The sequence below is a fragment of the Lonchura striata genome, chromosome 6 (genome assembly GCF_046129695.1).
Source record: "Lonchura striata isolate bLonStr1 chromosome 6, bLonStr1.mat, whole genome shotgun sequence".
In the NCBI taxonomy this organism is placed as follows: Eukaryota; Metazoa; Chordata; class Aves; order Passeriformes; family Estrildidae; genus Lonchura; species Lonchura striata.
Window position 1 is genome coordinate 45,003,777 of NC_134608.1, and position 19,497 is coordinate 45,023,273.

General features: G+C 41.2%; 1 protein-coding gene across 2 annotated transcripts in view; it reads left to right on the forward strand.

Annotated features, from left to right (window-relative positions):
• Positions 1 to 19,497, forward strand: part of TSPAN4 (tetraspanin 4) — a 418,694-nt gene that overhangs the window by 53,360 nt on the left and 345,837 nt on the right. For both annotated transcript variants that reach the window (XM_021555172.2, XM_077784245.1), the window contains exon 2: positions 14,597 to 14,691. The gene's annotated coding sequence lies outside the window, so the exon portion shown is untranslated. The remainder of the gene's footprint in view (positions 1 to 14,596; positions 14,692 to 19,497) is intronic.

The window sequence follows — 19,497 nt, forward strand, 5'->3', positions numbered from 1 at the left end:
CTCTTGTGGGGTTGCTGAGGGTTGAACAGTGCACAGTCAGCAGAGTCACACCAAGCAAGGCTCCATGGTTCCTGTCCTTATGGAGATTTGGCATCTGGAGAGACAAGGAGTGAGCAGTGGCACCTGCTCACACTTCAATAGCCCCACATGACCAGTGCAAGATCTAATGGAGAGTGGAGTCTGAAAGACTCATTGTCGCTTGAATGAAGTCACACTTCTGTGTAGGATGTAGAATCATGGAATATTGGTCTTGGAAAATGATCTATGATGCACCTCACAGGGAGTAAGGCTAAAGCTGCATGGATGTTATCACAAAATCAGCCTGGCCATTTTGCAAGGTGGATCAAAGTCTCCTTAACATTTGTAGGCATTAGAGAATAGATGTTATCCTTGGTGTGTACTCCTATAATTATGTGTATTCAACAGAAAAATGTCACTTGGTGGCTGTGCTGTGTAATGTGTGCCTCATGCTGTCAGCAGGGCTTGCAGATATATTTATAATGCAAGGGCAATCAGAGGAGTCACCCACACAACTGAAATGTTTCCAAGAGATAAAGGCTATTAAACTGCTTGAAAAGACCAGTTGGGTCTCTAGAGGGTGAAAAGCCAATTTTGACCTTACAGAAATTTCACTTGCTGGTTTAACAAAGGAAGTGTTAGTGGAAGAAAAAGATAAATCTATAATGGAATTACTTTCTGCTCCACAAAATGTGCCCAGTAGCAAGATCCACAGAAGTTGCATGCCCCTTAAAAAGGAAGTGGGAGCCAGAGGGTAAAGCATGCTTTCTTCTCTTCCCCAATGGCTGGATTTTGTGAAATCCAGCTCCACACATCCATACTATTCAGCATTCCCTTGCCTGGCAGTGGAACTGTGCCACAATATGTGAGGGTGATTACATCTATGATTGAGGGGGAGGGTGGATACTGTACTGAACAGACTATAACATTTACTGTCTCAGAGTGTTATAAATGTACTACTCTAACTTTCTCTTGTAGTACTACCAACTATACCAGTTTCCAGGATTCTTATTCTGGTATAATAATACCAATGGCTGTGAACTGGAAAGCTTTTTCAGTAAAATGTTATTTTGCTGTAGTTGAATTGATTCCATCAATGCAAAATTACTACCTTGTTTAAACATGGCTTACTTTTTTATCTGAAGGAAAATACTGAAGTTTATTTGATCTAAGATAGTATCTTTATTTAAATATATTGACGCTTTTCTGAAAGGGCTGTTTCTCATACTCATTGCAATCCTTTTGCTTCATTCCTGTGATGGTTCCTATTGAAGAGAAAAGACTCCTGTGGGCCTTTACTGGCACAGTGGTTAGATGGGTGCATCTAATAGGGTAATGGAAGTGTTTTTTTCAGGAAATATCCTTGTTATTTGATAAATTGGCTGAAACAATGCCTGCTTTTGCATTAATTTCCTGATAGATGCTGCTAGCCAATGTAAGTATAATTCTGTTTAGCAAGTGAGAGATGACAGGAGCTTGATGAATTTGTTTGATGTTCTCTCTCTGCTCTGATTTCTAAACTGGAGCTGTTGACATGAGGGTAGAGCTGAGGCATGTGAAGTGTCTTCAGCTGGTGACTTGGGGTGTGTGTATGAGGATTGTTACTCTGACAAGGGCAATACTCTGAAGCAGTACATTATGATTTTTATGTTGTCTTGTAGATGCTTACTTAGAGAAGTTTCTCGCTTACAGAAGTCCTCAAGTTTGATCATCTGCTAACTTCATTGCCATTTCAAAACTGGCCAACATATTCTCTGTATAGGTTCACATATAATTAGGGTCTGCTAGAGTTGCTGAGAATCTCCTGGGTGTGGAGATGAAGAATGTCCTACACTGCTTGGCTAGTCCAGAATATGAAGTGGGGTGGCTTTTGAGTACCGTGGCAAAGGCATTACTGGTTAAGCAGTATTGAATTCTCTTGCAGGCAAAGGGATGAGAGCTGTAATTAGAATCACTTCCTCTCCCTTGCAGCATGCTGCCTTGAGCTCTGTAGCACAGGGTTTATGCCTTTAGTGTCTGTTGCTCTCACAGAGGGGGTTAGGATGTGTGGCACAAACCACTGCACAAGTCCTGTGAAGTTGTTTTTGAGCTATGAGAACACAGGATAAGAAGAGCTGTCCTGAGCTGCGAGACCAGCTTCCTGCTGTGTTCCATCAGCATGATAAAAAAGTGGCAGTGGACTTCAGTCTCCTATTCTTTCACTGCTTGCTGCTTCTTCACAAAAAGGTACCAGACTTGGCTCTCTTCAGGTAGCCTCCATGAAGGGATAAAAGCAGAGTTTCTTTGCTTGTTTTGCTGTGTACTTTTCCTACTTGCCCACTCTGTCTCCCTTGTTGGTTGGTGTTTTCTTCTCTATTGAAACTTTAGAATGTTAGTTGATTTTATCTTAAGGGGTCTGAAGGAATTTTTTTTGCTATTTATCTTTCTTGTGTGTGCCTCTGTTTCCATGTATTGGTATATATTTAAATCCAGTAATTCAGGAGGCAGACAGGGAAATGAGTCTGGGATGTTTTTGTGAGGCTATTTCTTAGAGTTCCCAAGAGAGCTGTTATCACAGGTGTGAATAGGACATACCTTGTTTGCTGCATTAACATTGTTTTGCTGTAACTGTTTATGTATGTGCATTCAAGTAATAAAATCCAGGAAGATGTCATCACTTCTCCTCAAATCAGGGAGAATAAGGGGAAAATCTGTCTGCAGCTAAAGTTGTTCTTGACCTCACATGGTGAGAAATGACTGGACACACTTCTCTTGAAAGGAGAGATATTACTGGAGTCATACTAATGAATTGAGATGTATGAGTTCAGTTCTTCTGTCATAAATTTCTGTGATCATGAGTAAGGTTCCTAGTCTCCTGAAAACCTATAAATGAGGTAAACAGTTTTTTTTCTTCCGACCTCATCTGTTTAAATTGTGATGTCTTTGAGGCAGGGACAGTACACATTGTGCAAATGCACAGGAGGTGAAAGGGCCCAAGCTATCCTGTCCTGTCTGCTGCCTTTTGCTAACTCCTTTATGGTAAGTACAGCAGCATGGATGTGGGAGAGACTGGAAGAAGCAGCCAGGTGAAATGACATTTTTGAGGTCTGTGAAGACATATAGAGGGGCACAGCAGAATGTCTTTAAATATTTAGATTTTGAGAGATTTTAGAAGGTGTAGGAAAACATTTCTTTTCCCTTGTGAATTCAAGCTATGCTTTTGTTCACATTGTTTTTAAAAGTAAGAGAAATATAAACATTATAAATGCAGAAAGGAGAGCTGAGGGGTTCATGGAGGAGGCAGGGAGGATGCCAGGCATTACTTCGGGGAAAATGAGAGAAGAGTGGTTTTTGGGTCTGCTTTTACTAAAGGCACTCTGTGTGGATTGGTGTTAGCAAAGGCTTTATGCTGTGTGCGTCACTGCTTTGTAAATGCTGGCAAGTAACACAGGCTGCTGGACTCTGTACAGAGTGCTGATCTATAGATGGTTTTTCTTTTTCCATAAAGGACAACTCCAATGCTAGCTGTATTTGAAATAGAAAAGAGATTTGAAAAGCTACACACAGCAGCTGTCATAATTTACTGTAATATCCTGCTGTTTAGGATAACTAATGAGTGCATCAGTTCCTTGGATATGTTGAGCCAGATCATTAATCAGTATCAACTGCCCTTGCTGCATGGAACTGGGGGACTTCCACATGAGTTGATATGCATCACCTACATTGGGAGATTAATGTGGAAAGGAGGTGGTGTAAAACTGCTGGCTGTGTTTGTGTTCATTGGAGATGAAATCCTGTGCCTGGCTTAGTGTTCGGAATATTCTGGTGTTGGCATATCATGGAAAGAATGGACCAGTTACAAGAAAAAAGCTTGTATTTCTAAGTTTGGGTGTTGTTTCTTAAGCCGCTCTCCTGCTCTACAGAACATGAGCAACTTGGATCATTTAATACTTTACAACCTGTCTTGTAATGAGAAATTATTTCCAGACAGGTCCAGAATTTGCTTGACTTCCTGTGGCTGACTTTCAGCTTTTGTTCCCATCCAGCTGTGAGGTATCATCCTTCTGCTTTATCCTCCCATGAACTACCTAATGTTAAAGCAGATCAGAAGTGAGAGGATGTTACCTTCATAGCAGGAGTTTACTTATATCTTAAGTGATACCAGGTTTTGATACAGCCACAGCATATTTCTTCAGTGTAGTCCCAGTCTAGTATTGTAATGGATGGGCATCAGCCAAGCATTGGGTGCAAACACTAGCTATACAAAAGAAATGCCAACATGCATATATGAAGTATAAACTAGAGAGTAGTTATAGACTGTGCCAGGCTGAAGGTGAGTCAAAAGAGCAAAGGCAGATGGCAGAAGCTGCTGGGGAGAGGCAAGGACAAGACATCATTGTTACTGACTTGTGGGCCTGGCATGATTCTGACAATAAATATGCTGGCTAGCCATAATGCTGTGAGACTACTAGTGGCCAGTGAACAGCTGTTACCCCTGCAAGTTTAATTTCAACCTGTAGCATTTAATCCACTTTGCCAGCTCTTGTGTGATTGTAGTAAACCATGAGACAGAAGGACAACCAAAGCAAAGTGCTTTAAATTTATCTTTTCTTGGGGGTGAATACTTTTTTGTCTTCTACGAATTTCTGAAGTTTCATGTTTGGCTCTCTGTCTCATCACAGACTTGTGTGGAGCTTTCCTTTTTTTAAATACTTATTTTTATCTTTATATGATATATTGTGGTCTGCCACAATAATATATATATTTTTTCCTATTTCCCCTCACTTTTTAAAGTATATGCAAACAACTACTTGTATGTTGTACTGGCCAGTCTGCCTCAAAAAACCCCAGAAATTTCCCAAGGTAAACCTAGTAAAGAGGTATTGTTATAGATGGATTTGAAGGGCAGATCTTGGTTGCAAGATGGACCATTAAGCTGAAGTGTTGTCTCTGTGATGTGTGAGAACTGAGGGGCAGGGAAGTGAAGACTCGAGCCCTGTTGGTAACTGCTTTGCCTGTGTAATAGGGATCAGGTCAGGAGGTAAAGAACTACATCTGCTGTCAAGTTTCTTTAACTAATAGGGTGCAATGTGGCATTGCTGTAAATGATTCAGCACAAAACTTCTGAAAACCATTAAATAATTTAAAGTTGTTGATTCCAAACCCAGGTAGAGTCTCCTGACAAAGTGTAAAATACTCCAATGTATTTGCAGTAGTTTGTCAGCCTACATTTCTAGAGTGGAACTTAAAGCAAACACAGAAAAATGTTCATTTTTGATGAGGTGCATTTGGTTTTCCTGAGGCCTACTGGTGGTAAAGATCCAATTAAATCTGTTTCTTGAATCCTTCTGCAAAGGGAAGATATTTGGGGTACCAGCAATATGTATCATGTTTTTTAGTATCTTTGGTATAGAAACTTAGGTGTTGCTTTAGATGCTTTCTGTGCAGGTAAGTATGGGTTATCAACTATAATTGATCCTGTCTGAAGGTGATAATTTGACTCCTGTGTGGATCACAAATTTTCAATGTATTCTATGCAATTACTCTATAATAAGTCTCTCATCTTGTCACTGGTTCTGATACTGGTGTGCTTGAGGGTGTTCCTCTTTGGACAGCGCGAGTGCTGCTGTCCTGGCTCAGACAGGGCTGTGCTGTCCCCACTGAGTGGGTCACATCCATCACTGTGGCCAAGCCCAGCGCTCTCAATCGCTGCACTGCAGCTCTCCCAGGGCAGCTGGCTACTCCGTGGTGGACAGATGCAAGAGCAGAGGGAGCGCTGCAATCCAACATGGAAACTCACTTGGATTGTGTGTTTTGGATGGGTGGTTTAGGAGAGCAAAAAGATCAAAACTTGCCTTGAAACTACAAATGTGTTTGTGGCGACTTAAAGTTACCACAAAGGCAAGGAGAGATGTGTCTTCTCCCTGGAAGTACCTTGGTAAAATTTGTATGATGTAATTTACTGTTTTGGAGATTTTCTGGGTGGAAAATGTGTGTCTTGGTGTATCCATGGCAACAAAATTAAGGTAGCAGTTGTTTTAAGTCACTAGCTTAAAAGATTAAGCTGAAAAGCTTTAAAAATCTGCACCCCCCCCCCCCCCCCCCCCCCAAGAAGTGAATACTTCACAGGTATTACAATACTAGAAAACTCAGAATGCCATGTCCTCAAGTGCTTTACTCATTGTTTGAGGTAGGAAATTAGGTGATGTGTAGACTGTTGTTGTTATCACCAAAATTTCCTTTGCCTTCACTGGCTGATTTTCCTGTCTACCTTGCTTCTGCACAGGTGCTTCTAAATGTTTGCTCAGGGCATGTCTGTGGGAGGACATTTACCTGGTGCTCCCTGTGGAGCTGGGTGCTCACTGGGAGCATGGTGGCACTTGGTTCGGCTCCCAGCTGTGCAGCAAACTCCTTGGGAAGGTCACTTCTGTCTTCCTGCACTGTGTCAAGTGTTGTGGATGATCTCAGGACAGCTTGAATGTTGCTGTGAGTCACTGTCATGCCACAAACACCTCTGAAAGAGTGCAGTGTGACCCTGGACCTAGCTAGTAAATTATCAATCAGCTCAGGCAGAGATGCACTACCCTGGCTCAGAGGGAGTTTGGAGAGTGGAGAGGATCCTGGACTTGCTGGTTTTGCCATTCTCATGGTGTCTCACGTCCATACCCATAACAGCAGGGGAAGAATAATCCTTAGGCTTATAAGGATGACAGAGGGACAAGTGTGTGTATTACTGGCATACTGTAAGAGACGTATCAGCTCTTTGGGAATTGCAATATTTCCTTTAGAAAATACCTTTGATCTCTATTTAAAGACTTACAGTTCGCTATGTTCACTGGAAGTATATTTCAGGAGCTAAGTACCTGTCATATTTTAAAAACACCCTATGTTTCCCAAAGCCCTGGAACAGTTTTAAAAATCGCTGGATGAGTATTGGAATCAATGTATTTAAACAGTGCTGTGTCTATATTTGTTTGTGTGTGTAATCATAGATATGCAATTAAATGTATTCTCTGAAAAGAAGCCTCTTCAAAGGTGAATTTGAAATAATGATAAATCAGGTTGAGATTTAAATGTTCCCTAACCATTTAATAGCATCTAAATTAAGAAATATTTGCTAGTGCAGGTTTGGCTAGGGCTTTAAAGGAAAATGAAAGTGCTCGAACCACAGGAAATCAATGGCCTAATCGTCTGGAAAAAGAGTTCATTGCAGTGCCAGGATAACCTGTGAGAGCAATAGTCTATTCTGCAGGTGTAGGGAGAATATTTGTCATTGAAGTTCTACAGCAGAAGCAATTCCATGACAGGTACTTGTGAGGTTGTGAGACTGATTGGGAGTTGAGAATGTAATATATATAGCTTGTGTCAGGGAGGGATTTGAGAAAGACTAAACGAGGGATGGTGAGATATTCTCTTTATTTTGGTAGAAGCAGTCACATTTCCTTCCTTTCCTTTCATTATAGATAATACTCTTTTAGAAACAATTTTAAATGCAATTTTAAACCTGCTTTCTTCTCTTGCTGAAGTGTGTAGACACCCAAGTAGCTGGATGTGAAGTGCAGTGGGAGCTGCAGGTTGTGCTCTGGGTGGGGGACACGGTGGGAGCCACAGGCGAGGGGCTGTGCCCTGGTGCTGCCCCTTTGCACAGCTGCCCACTGGGAAGGGACTTTGGTCCCAGCAGTGAAAGTCTGGAGTGGTGTGAGTGTGACTGACAGTGGCTTCTGGATGGTCAGACAGGAAAGTTCCCTTAACAAGGGTTTTTTTCCAAGGACAGTAAAAGTTAAGCAAATAAAATATCACAGCAAAGCAAAAGAAGAAACAAAAAAAAACAACCCAACTTTAATAAAAAGCAAATCCACATCTAAAATGGGAAAAAATGAAGCTTAAATAAATGTATCATATATTGCATATCTTAAATGGTGTTGTATCTTCCTTAACAAATTTGCATGCTGAACTTCATTGTATGGGATATTTAAATCTGAACATATATGTTTTATAGTTACTAATCAGGGAGAATCAGTCCTTTTTTAAAGCATAGCAACTAAAACCAGAAACTAATTTTAAAGCTGCAGACCTTAGTTATGGTTTCATGTTTTTAACTTACATTAATTTGGAGTTAATTATTAATTTTGAAAATATTACTATTATGACCTGCACTAATAATTTATCTTCATTATGAATGAACGTCAGCATCAGGAAGCCTTTCCTTTTTGACAGGTTACAGAAGGGTGTCATGGGAGCTGCTCCTGTGCTCTCTGTTGAGATGTAGTGTGTCCTGCAGAGATCTTCTTGGGATCTAGAAATACTAGATACAAAGGCAGACCTAAAGAGTTATGTGACAGTGAAGGAAAGCAGTGATTGCTGCAGAGAGACTTTCAGGGATCGACTGTGTTTACCTGCTTTGAGGATTAACTGCCCTAGCCTGCACTGGGACATTCTCATCCTTCCCAAGGAATGGGTTGTTTGTGTTGCTGATTCTGTCTAGAATGCCCAGGGTATGGAAGAATGTGAAGCCTCATCTTTTTGCTCTGTATTTGGGAATAAAAGTCATGAAAGTGAAAGCTGCTCTGCATGACTTTTTTACCAATTAGGCTGAGACTTGGGAGGAGCCAAAGCAGGATCACAGATCTTGCAGCTATCAGTGCTTAGTGCTGAGCATAGATGACTTTACAAGCAGAAACACAGGATGCAAATATTTAACAAAGCCTTTTTCAAGCTCACAGGAGGGATGCAGAGTGCAAATTGATGTTTGGAGCAAAGTGCCTGGGTGACAATCTGCTGTTTGCACTAACTCTAATAGAAGTTACACGTGCTCATTGGGTTAAGAGCTGATATGTAAATGGCTGCAGTTCCATATCCTGGACTATGTCAAGAATAACTCCAGAAGGTAAAATCAATCCAGTGGTTTCCAGAGACAAGAGTGAATTAATGTTGTGGGAATATGGTTGTCAGAGTTAATGCTGAATTAAGGAGGATAAGAATAGCATAGAGTTCAGGAAATCCTGAAATAGGAGTGGGAAGGGAATAACTATTTATATATTCCCCCATGTTTTATATATATAATCTATATAGGATACCAGCTGGAGATAGTTTATCTGGCAGATTTGCTGGGGCTTGAGTACATGATGATGGCTATGGGCATGGCAGGAGAGTAGTCTTTCCTGACAGTGTGAAGATGTCTTGCATCAAGCAATAGAAATGGAAGGAAGAGATTTCAAATGATTGCAAGTTGTCAAGTGGAGTTTTGTTTGAGGGGAGCTCACGTGGGCAAAAAATACAATGTTACCTTAATTTAAAGAAATCATAAATAAAAAGCAGGAGTGGGTAGGAGGCTGGTGGGTGGCGGTACAGAGAAGACTCTTGCTGACATTTCTTTTTGGTATTTTTCCTCTTAAAAACAAGAGCAAGCAGTCAAGCAGTACTCATGTCCGCTTTAAAATATATTTATTTTCCACAGCCTCTTGTGTTTAGTAGGACTTCAGAGAATAGCTTATTTATTTATTTATTTATTTTTATTATTACAGGCACCGTGTGCCAATACAAGAGTTCAGTGAGTCAGTAAATTTCCTGAATTAGTTGCAGTAGTTGAAAGCAGAAACTGGGAAAGGCCCCTTGCCGCTGGTGAAGGTGACTGTGCCTAATCTGTGTGGTGCTGGCAATTTCTGTGTGTTCTCTTCATGGCAGGGAAGTTGAGTTGTGCTACACATGTGTGTCCTGTGTGCTGTTGTGACACAGATTGGAGCATTTCTCTGCTGTTCTTAAAATCTAACCCTGGGTATCTGTGACTGCTGCCAAAAAGAGGTCACATAGTAAGGCCTCATGGGAAGACCCACACAGGAAAGCCTTTTTAGGATCAACATTGAATGCTGTTGATGATGTTTTTGTTGATAATGATTCTGTTTCTTAGGATTGCTGCCCAAATGACTGCAGTTGGAATTTATCACAGTTTGGGTGTTGCTTCAAAATAGAAAGGATGAAGCTGTTTTCTGGTTTAAGGGGAAGAAAAAAATTGTTGCTTGAGCTCAGATGAATGAAAACCCAGGCAATATTAGCACATCATGGTGCCAAGTATTTCCTACCATGTCCACCCTTTGCCTTCAAAAATCCAAGAAGTCTCTCACCGTTGTGTTTTGCAAAATCATGGAGCAGATCCTCCTGGAAACTGTGATGAGGCACATGGAAAATAAGGAGATGACTGGTGACAACCAACATGGCTTCGCTAAGGGCAAATCATGTCTGACAAATCTGGTGGACTTCTACGGCAGTGTTACAGAGGTGGTAGATGAGGGAAGGGCAACTGATATCATCTGCCTGGACTTGTGCAAAGCATTTGGTAGTGTCTCACATAACATCCTTGTCTCTCAAATAGAGAGAAATTAATTTGGTGGCTGGACCACTCAGTGGACAAGGACCAGCTGGAGAGATGGGCCAACCTCATGAAGTTCAAGGCCCAGCACAATGTCTTGCTTGTGGGTGGGGGCAGTCCTAAGCACAAATACAGACTGGGCAAAAGTGTGTTGAGAGCAGCTCTAAGGAGAAGGATTTAGCAGAGTTTTGGTAGACCTGTAATATGAGCCAACAATGTCTGCTTACACCCCAGTAAACCAAGTGTATCCTGGACTTCATCCAAGCAGTGTGGCCAGCAGGTCAGGGAGGTGCATCTTCCCCTCTGCTGTGCTCTAGTGAGACTCCACCTGCATCCAGCTCTGGGCCCATCAACACAGAAAGATGTGGACCTGTTGGAATGGGTCCAGAGGAAGGCCACAAAAATGACCAGAGGCCTGGAGCATATCTCCTTTGAAATGGCTGGGGGTGTTGGAGTTGTTTAGCCTGGAAGATTTAATAGCAGCTTTCCAGTAGTTAGTGGGTCAGCAGCAAAGATGAACAGGGAGTATAGTAATAGAATAAGGTGCAATGGTTTTAATGTGGAAGAGGGTAGATTTCAATTAAATATATGGAAGATGATGATTAGACAGTGGAACAGGTTGTCTGGAGAACCTATGGCTGCCTCACCCCTGGAAGTGTTCAAGGCCAGGATGGATGTATGGATGGGGCTTTAGGCAGGCTGGTCTAGTGGAAGGTGAATCTGTCCATGACAAGGGGGTTGGACAATATGATTTTTAAGGCCCATTCCAATGAAACTATTGTATGATGCTCTGAAGTAGCAGCAAGCACTAGAAAGTACTAGAGCACTGAGAGGTGTCCTGCATCTAGAAAACAGGTTCCTTGACCAGATAAATACAAGCTGTAAGGAAAAACGGTCCTGTGTTACAGCAGGAAGTCACCTTGATCTCTGTATTTGACAGGAATGCCAAGGGAAGAATGGAAGAGTAGGAAGAGTGAGTATAGATATTTCAAAGCAAGAAAATTGGAGAGCAGGACTTCCAAATCAGAGTGTCTAAGTTCCTGGAAAGCTGAGCTATGACAGATTTTTGATCAGTTTGAATTTGACATTAGGACTCAATTCACCTGCTCTTGTTAAGCTGTAGCTTTCTCCACTAAGAACGTGTAAAATTAGCCTGAAAGAAAACAACCTTTTAAAAGGTTGTGAGTTGTCAGGGAGTTTCTTAGATGGACTCCAGATGGTGTGGGACATGCCAAAGAGCCTGGAAGCATTTGACACAAGCCAGGACAGAAAGATTGAAAACATGCCTCTGGTCTCTGGAGCAGCTGGATTTGAGGGAGGCCTTGTAGCTATAACTGGAGTTCCACTGCAGCTGAGGTTTCTGTTACTAAACTTAAAACTTAGAGGCCCCATTGTGCTCAGCAACACCTGATAAATAGATATGGATAAGTTGTAAAAGAAGAGACAGAAAAAACCCTAACCTGAGAATAAAGATGCAACACAAGTAGACAAATTGTTTTGCCAGGGGTTATACAGCAGGTGATCTCTGGAGAGGGAAGTGGAGTCCTGGAGCTATGTGCTGGTGGTGTCAGCAACTTTGCTGAAAATTTAGTTGTCTAGGCTCTCATGTTGAGTGAGTCAAGGAAAATCTGGGCAATGGCTATGATACTCCTCAAAGAGGAGGATTTTGGGTATCTTCTAGACTTGAGGAGTAGATTTAGATGCAGCCTACTGAGGTCATGTCCCCTCATGAGTATAGTGTTGCCTCTTCTGATGGCAGTGAGCACCTCTGTTTCAGGAGGCAGGGCTGCAGTCTGGTCAGCCCTGCCTCTCATGTCTTTATTAACATTATTTAATGGGCATGATGGAGCTAGAGTGGTACTGGGCTTGATTCCTTGAGAGGCCACCTAGAACAGAGGCTAGACAGTAGGCTAGACCTACTAAATAAAGTAGGTATTTATTAGGGCTTTCAAAGGATACACCTTGAGCAGTACAATAGCCTGACTGTGGCTATACCCAAGATGAATGACAGGTCACACATTTTCACCCTTCTGTAAGTTTTGGTCCATATACATGTTGGGGGTAATTGTCCAATTATAGCTTCAGGTCATGAAGTCCAATCCTCCCAGATTGCTCACCTCAATTCACTTTTATTTATATGTTTTGGGCCTGAAGCTGTGATGATCTCCTTGGTTCTCAGGCTGAAAAAGAATTATTTTGTCTAACTAAACTGTGAGGAGAACTTGCTAAAACTTTATATGAAGTTCAGAGTAATATACGAATGCAGTACAGAATCTGGAGAATCTGAAAGCTAAAACCTTAAGCATCAGGTTGTACACAACTACCCAGTCTTGCTGCAGGCAGTGTTGTGTGCATGCTTTTGCATCTTCTTTGCCTTATCTCTTGAGCTGCTCCTTAGCTCTGTTGAAAGCACGTGTGACTGCAGTGTAGATACAGACTTCCTCCTGCATCCCTATAGAAAAGATAAGGCATGCAGAGTGTTCCTGTGTATCTGTGCTTGTGTTTACTGCACTCTCTAGGGATGCAAATGAATGATAAGGCTGGGTCAGGTCAGTGGTCTAACTTGATTTCTTTTTTGTAGCTGCCAAGAGCACCTGCTTGAACCAGCCAATATCAGTCCACAAAAGTAATGGAGAAAAAAGGATTTGTTCAAATTGTTATTACTAGAGCTTCTAGCTTGTTCTTACTTCATGATTGAGTTTTTATAGGAATAATCTTTTCTGTTATGAGTCACTCTGGCTTAAAAGCTGGATTTTACTTTCAGATGCATTTTGCCTTAAAAGGTGATGTTGCTCCTGGTATTTGTCAAGTTTAGGTAAAAAAAAAAAAATCAAAAGATTATCAGGCAGCTCATTCTTCTCAAGAAACATTTGAAACTTCCATAGTTCTTTGTTTTAGCAAAGTCAAAATAAAGCAATACTTAGTTGGATGCATTGCTGATGCCTCTTCAGGACCAGCTTGCTTTATATAACAATAAAATATCAGACAGTGACACTCCTGCATGTAGCTGGGATGTAGCCTGTTTGCTGGTGTGTCAGATTTCTAGACCATCTGGAAATTAGTGTCATTAAACACCTGAAATAACACGATTAAAAGACCCAGACAAACAACAGCAAAAAAGGTAGGAGTTAAACTATGACAAGCCAGGCACAGTTGATCTGCAGACCTAATGTCTTTCAAGTGAGTAGATAAAGCACAGTCTCGGCTGTGTGTGGTCACTAAGGATGGAACAGCTCTTTTATAGAGGTTGGCTTTTTAACCCTACATAATTTACAGCGATCAATTCCACTGTGCTTAACTATAAAATCTATCTGCAGTTCCAAACTTAATGCTGAGGAAATGTATACATTAGCAAAAATCTTGTGGCACAAAACAGTGGTGTAATTCATTATCAACTATAAAGCTGCCATGGAAAAGGAAGGGATTGTTTGTCTGTAGAGGTTTTGTCTACAGCTCTGACCTTACTGCTGCTTTTGTAGGTAGAGATAACCTGTTATGCATTTGCTGATTATGGATTCAAGTGTTTCTTTGCATTTAAATATAGCTATATATTCACTTTTCCCTGTGCAGCATCACTTGGTGAAGTTTTACCCAGCAGAAGATGCTTTTTATTTGTGTATATTTATTGCATAAACTGATTAGACAAAACTAAGCTTGTTTCCTTGGCATTTGTCAGCCTCAGAAACATGAAGGTTTAGAAGTATTTACCAATTTCACTTTTCCTTGCCATGATCTTTTCCCTGTATAGGAAACAGAATCTCACACTCTCTTCTGAATGCCTTCTGTGCATTGTTCCTTGGGACCCACAAAGCTTGTTTCTTGTGCTGCTGGTGGACTGTAATTCACACCCTGCTTGTTCTGTAGATGCTCTTTACCTGGACTTTTCTCTACATGCCCAACATGCCTTATTCTCTTGCCATTGCACATTCACTCTCACATTACTAATTTGTAAATTGAGTCAATGACAAAATCACCTCTTCTTAATGTTTCTTTTAAAATTCTGTATTGAAAATATGCAAGAAGATATTTTCTCCAGTAAGTAAATGTTTATTTGGTGATCCAAATTTCATTTTAGTAACAATTGCCAGTGAGGTTTAAGAGTGGGGAAGTACAGAGGTGAGGTGAAGGGGATTGTGAGAGCAGTAATACTGGGTTGAAAAGTTTGTTCATGAAGTGACTCCTGATGACCACCTACCTGTTTTACTCATGAATCTGTTGTTTTGTGTCTTGCAGTAGCATCACTGAAGGAGCCAGCTGTTACTGCTGTGGGAGGTCAAGAGCTCCTTCCAGTTGCATCTTCTGTGTCATCTGTGAAACCCCCAGTTACAGTGAGTTTCTCCTGCACACCCTCTGTTTTCTCTAGTGAGGATTTGTTAGCTGTATTTTGTGATAATTATGTTTCTCTATTTATACTTTATCAGTTCACTTGCTACTATAAAAAGCTTTGATTTATGAATCCCAGGCGAAAAGAATACACACACTTCTCATCCTCCCAAACCTCATACTGGAAGCTCATAGTTGCAAATTCTTCTGGCCAGCTGCATACCTTGTGAGGGAAATGATCAAAGACTGTGTTCTTTGGGTGAGTTTTCTGATTATTCATCCAATAGCCAAAATGAGAATTAGACAAAATATTTTGTTCCTGAGAACAGCTTCAGAAAGAAAAATTTATTTACATAAAAAAATGGAAAAAGTATTACTTGAACAAAGAAAATTAAACTTGTTCAGAGTGCCAGAAACACATCATACCTGTGTGACATCTAGTCATAGGCATGGCAGGTGAAAATAGAGGGTGACTCAGTGCTGGAGTGTTCCTGAGTCTGTACCTAGATATACTCTTAAAATGAGGTAATGGAATTTTCTCTGCAGTGAAAGAGAGCTTCCTAATTCAGTGCTATTTGGAAACTGAGTGAAAACTCTGGAAAAACCTCATTCCCCCTTTTCGTTTCCACTTAAAGGAAATGAAGAAAATGCTTCCCTAATCTTACCAGCTGTCTGTGAATGTCCATGTAACATATAACTTGCTTGTGATTCTTTTGTCAGTAATTCTCTTCTGCTAATAACTCAGTAAACCAGACTCGGGTGATTTCAGTATTTTGCATAACAATGATAACAATTGTTTGCAAGGCCATCTCCAGTTTTCAGCCAGTTCAGATAATATTTACCTGGTTGGAAGAGCTGAATTGTCTTCTGAATTGGAAGAGTTGAGTATGTCCTGTGTGGAATCCATCTGCAAGACTAGAACAGTGGGAGCTCATCTATGCATGTGGAAGTGTTTGTTTTGATGAAAACTTGAGGACTAAATGAACACAAAAAACCCCTCCTGAGTGCTTAAGGGGCTGTTAGACACTTGTACAGTTAAATGACATTGAATGTTGACATGGTCTGGTTTTTGGGTTATGAGGTTGAGTGTACAGGAATTAAATGTACTCAGGTAATAGATTCTGCTGAGAACTAAAAGGAGTAATAAGAGGAACAATGCCTTAAGAGGAGAATGCCCTCGAATCTGTTGAAATCTTTTAGGAAATGATTTTAGCATGATGTTTCTATTCTGTGTCAATATTGCAGATGCCTAAATTATACATGACTTACAAAATAAGAAAATTTGCTTCTAGGGAGCTCTTGTGTTTTGCCTGTAAGGATGGAGCCAGCTTGCAACATATGTAGAGAATATTACCTGTCAGAAATTGAATATTGAGTGAAAGTAATAGTTTTAATCAAGAGTAGTTAAAAGTGAGGCTGAGCTGAAGGAAAAAACAACTGCTCAGCTGGAGGACTGCTTTCAGTGCTGCAGACATGCCCTGAGATGCATATTTTCTGTATTAGAAATATTGATCAGGGCCATGGTTGTACTTTGCATTACCACTGTTCTTTCTGATAATTGCAACCAAGATTTCTTAACTCTTTAAATTCTGCTCCTTTCTCTGCACCCAACTTCAAAACACTTGATGCTTGTGTATTGGATGAAGGAGAACACTGCTCGAAGGAGCAGCTTCTTGGTTCATGGATAGATAACTGGCAGAATCTACTGGCTGAGGCAAAGGCATTCTGGCTTATATAAATTAGTATTTCTGAGAAATCATCTGTAGTGATTATGGGTGTTTTCTTAAGAGAGTTGCTGTAAAGGGGTACAATTGAGGGCAGTGGCTATATGCACAGTCTGAGATACACTGAGCTGAGTGCTGTACAGGAGCCTGAGACTTTGTCTTTCTCCTAAGAAGCACCCCTGGCTGGTTTCTTTCAAGTGTTTTGTTTTGCTTTTAATCAAAACCAGGATTTTTTCCACACGTGTTGCCTGTTCTCTATTTATCTTGAGTCAGTGTCTATTTCCTTCTCATTCTTTACAGTGCCTTGGGAAAGCTGAATCCCTCTTGAAAGCAGGGTAGCCACCTCCAGTGGTTTTAACCTCCAGTTAAAACCAGCTGACAAGAGAGGGATGAGGTTGCAGATGAGTGATGTCAAAGACATTTGTGTCCTACAACATTTGGCCTACTGCATCTTTGAGAAGGCAGAACTCTGCAGTTACAGCTGCTTGAGCAGGGCTCTGTGCAGAACAGGCCAGCCTTGGATGCAGAGTGGATACTGGTAGCCCTGCTGAAGCATTTGCTTTCTTAACCCACGTCACTCTGGACTTATTGCTCTCACTTCATTGTTCTTTTGTTGAGCCATCAGACTTTCTGAACAAGCTGCACAAGTCAATGCATCTTCCTCATGTGGCTTTGCTTTGTGTAGCCTCATCTGTTTAACTCCTCTGGCCTGCCTGTTGTATGTTGGCTTCCAGTATTTACTCTAGGGTCATAGTAAAGTCTTTCACCTTGCTTTCCAAATGTCACCAGGCAAAGTCCTTTTCAGAACCTGGCTACTTCATGAATAAGATCTTTATAGGATTGACAGCTATGAAACATTCCCTCTGAACTCTGAGATGAAAGTGAGACATTTCCTTTCTCCTTCCAGAGGGCTCATCTTCTGTAAGAGGAGGGAGGTGGTTTCCTTTCCTAAGATGTAACTCCTATCAGGTATCATAGCAGTGGCTGTAGCACTCTAGGGCAGCACGCTCTGATCTCACGCAATGGGAAACTGGGAATGCAAGGTGACTCTGCCAAGAGGCTTCTGTCTGCATTGCTGGCATAGTAATGTGACTCCTATGGCATTACCTGGAGCTCGCTGGTGATACAGTGGAAGGGAAATAAGGGAAAATTAAGTTTGGGCTCAAATATTCAGTTTGCAAGGATTCTCTCTGGAGCTGATCAGCTCGCTTGCTAATGGTGTAACACAGGGAACAGAATAAAGAGTTTGTTTGATTTTGCACTGCAAATACATAAGCCACCCTTGCTTTGGCTTCCAGCCCAGGGTGAAAAGGCTGGCTGATCACCCTGCTCTTTCAGTGTTGACAGCTGTTGTTGTCAGGGACAGATGTGACTTGGGTCTAAGATAGGGATAACAGTGTGAGTGCTTTTTACTGGCAAGGTAGATTTTTAGGAGATAATGCAGTTTGTCTGTTGCACAGTTAAAGGGAAGTGAGAACGGCTTTTCTGTTCTCTTGGTGGATTTTTCCTCAATTTTTTTCATATTGATTCCTCTGATGCCAGGAGATTTGCTCAAATATTCTAGCACTTAACCGTCCTAGATTATATCTTTGGTTCATCCAGTCTCAAACCATTCCTCCTCATTCCAAAACCAGTTATCTTACTAGCATGGAAGCAGGCAGTTCTGGGATGCTACTGGCTCTGCAGATCTAAGTCTCTGTGTTTGATCCTTTAAAAAACGTTTTGGAAAGCAGAACAAGAAAACAGTGTAGGAATTTGGTGGGCAGATAAACTGCATTCCTGTTTCAGGCTGTTTATTCAAAGCTTTAATTTTAAGGCAAAAGTAGGCTATTTATAACTTGCCTTTTTTCCCTGCATATTAACCAAAACAAATTTGCCTCTCGAAGGAGAGGGTGGAGTTGGGAGGAAGGAAGGGTGGAATTGAAACTGTTTCATTAAATTAGTTTAAATATCATTAATGCACGATTTTGTTTTTACATTACAGTTCTGAGCACAGAAGAGTCTCTTTACTCTCTTTACTCTTTGGACTTTCCAAAGAGAGGAAGCTTTGTGTACAGGGAGGGTGAGTGAGAGTGTTGGAGACAATGAAGTGGTTATGGAAAACTTACGACTTCTGCCTGGGCGGGGGGCTGTGAGAGGATAATCCACCTTTCCTGACTACTGCTGTGTTTTGATGGTTTATGGTAAACTGCTTCTGAAGCAGAGAGAGCAAGAGTAGCTCCAACAATTTCCTTACTAGGCATATGTGAATTTGGCTTTAACTTCCATGATTACTGACTTCCTTGTACTGCAGTAAGGATGGCTGAATCCAGGGCCTGTGGAGCAGGTTTGTTGAAGGAAGGATAAATTCTTCATACTTTGAGACTGAATGATAACCCAGGAGCTGGTGCAGAGCATTGCTGCTCTTTGAATCTCTTGCACTTTGATGTTGATTCTTCAGTACCTTCTGGTTCTCCCTCCCTCTGTTGATAAGAGCTGAACGGTCTTGGCAGTGGAACATCTGTGAAGTTCACCTCTGGTGGTGGAGTGTAGAGCTCCTCATGCTGCCCTGTCTGACTGCACGCTTTACTCTAGATTAAATCCCAAATTATCTCTTCTTGCAATATTTTATTCCTGCTGTGTCTTCTCCCACACTGTATGAGAGCTGATGAAAACCAGAAGTTGTCTTTGTGTCTAAAGAAAATAAAAACTTTCCTGTTTCAGAAATACACAGGAAACCTACCCCAAAACATGTAAACCTTCTCATCCAGTGATAGCATGTTACCAAGTTATTGAGCTATGTGTAAACTTAGACCTAGAAAGGCAACCTGATTTTTCAAGCCTGAGTCCCAGGTAAGACTCCCTGCTCCTGAGGGATCAACATGGGGCAGGAGCCCTTTCTGTGGAATCTTGGGCTCTCTCTTCATCTGTTTTCTTATCCTCTTTGACTTCTCCCACTGGGAAGCTGCTCCAGATCACAGCTACTTCATACTTGGATTTCTCTGACCTCCAGCCAAGAAGAGTTTGTGGTTGGTTTATCTCATTTCTGCACCAAAATAATCCCATGGTTTAAATGTCTCTTTGCATTTCTTGCAACTCCCTCTACTC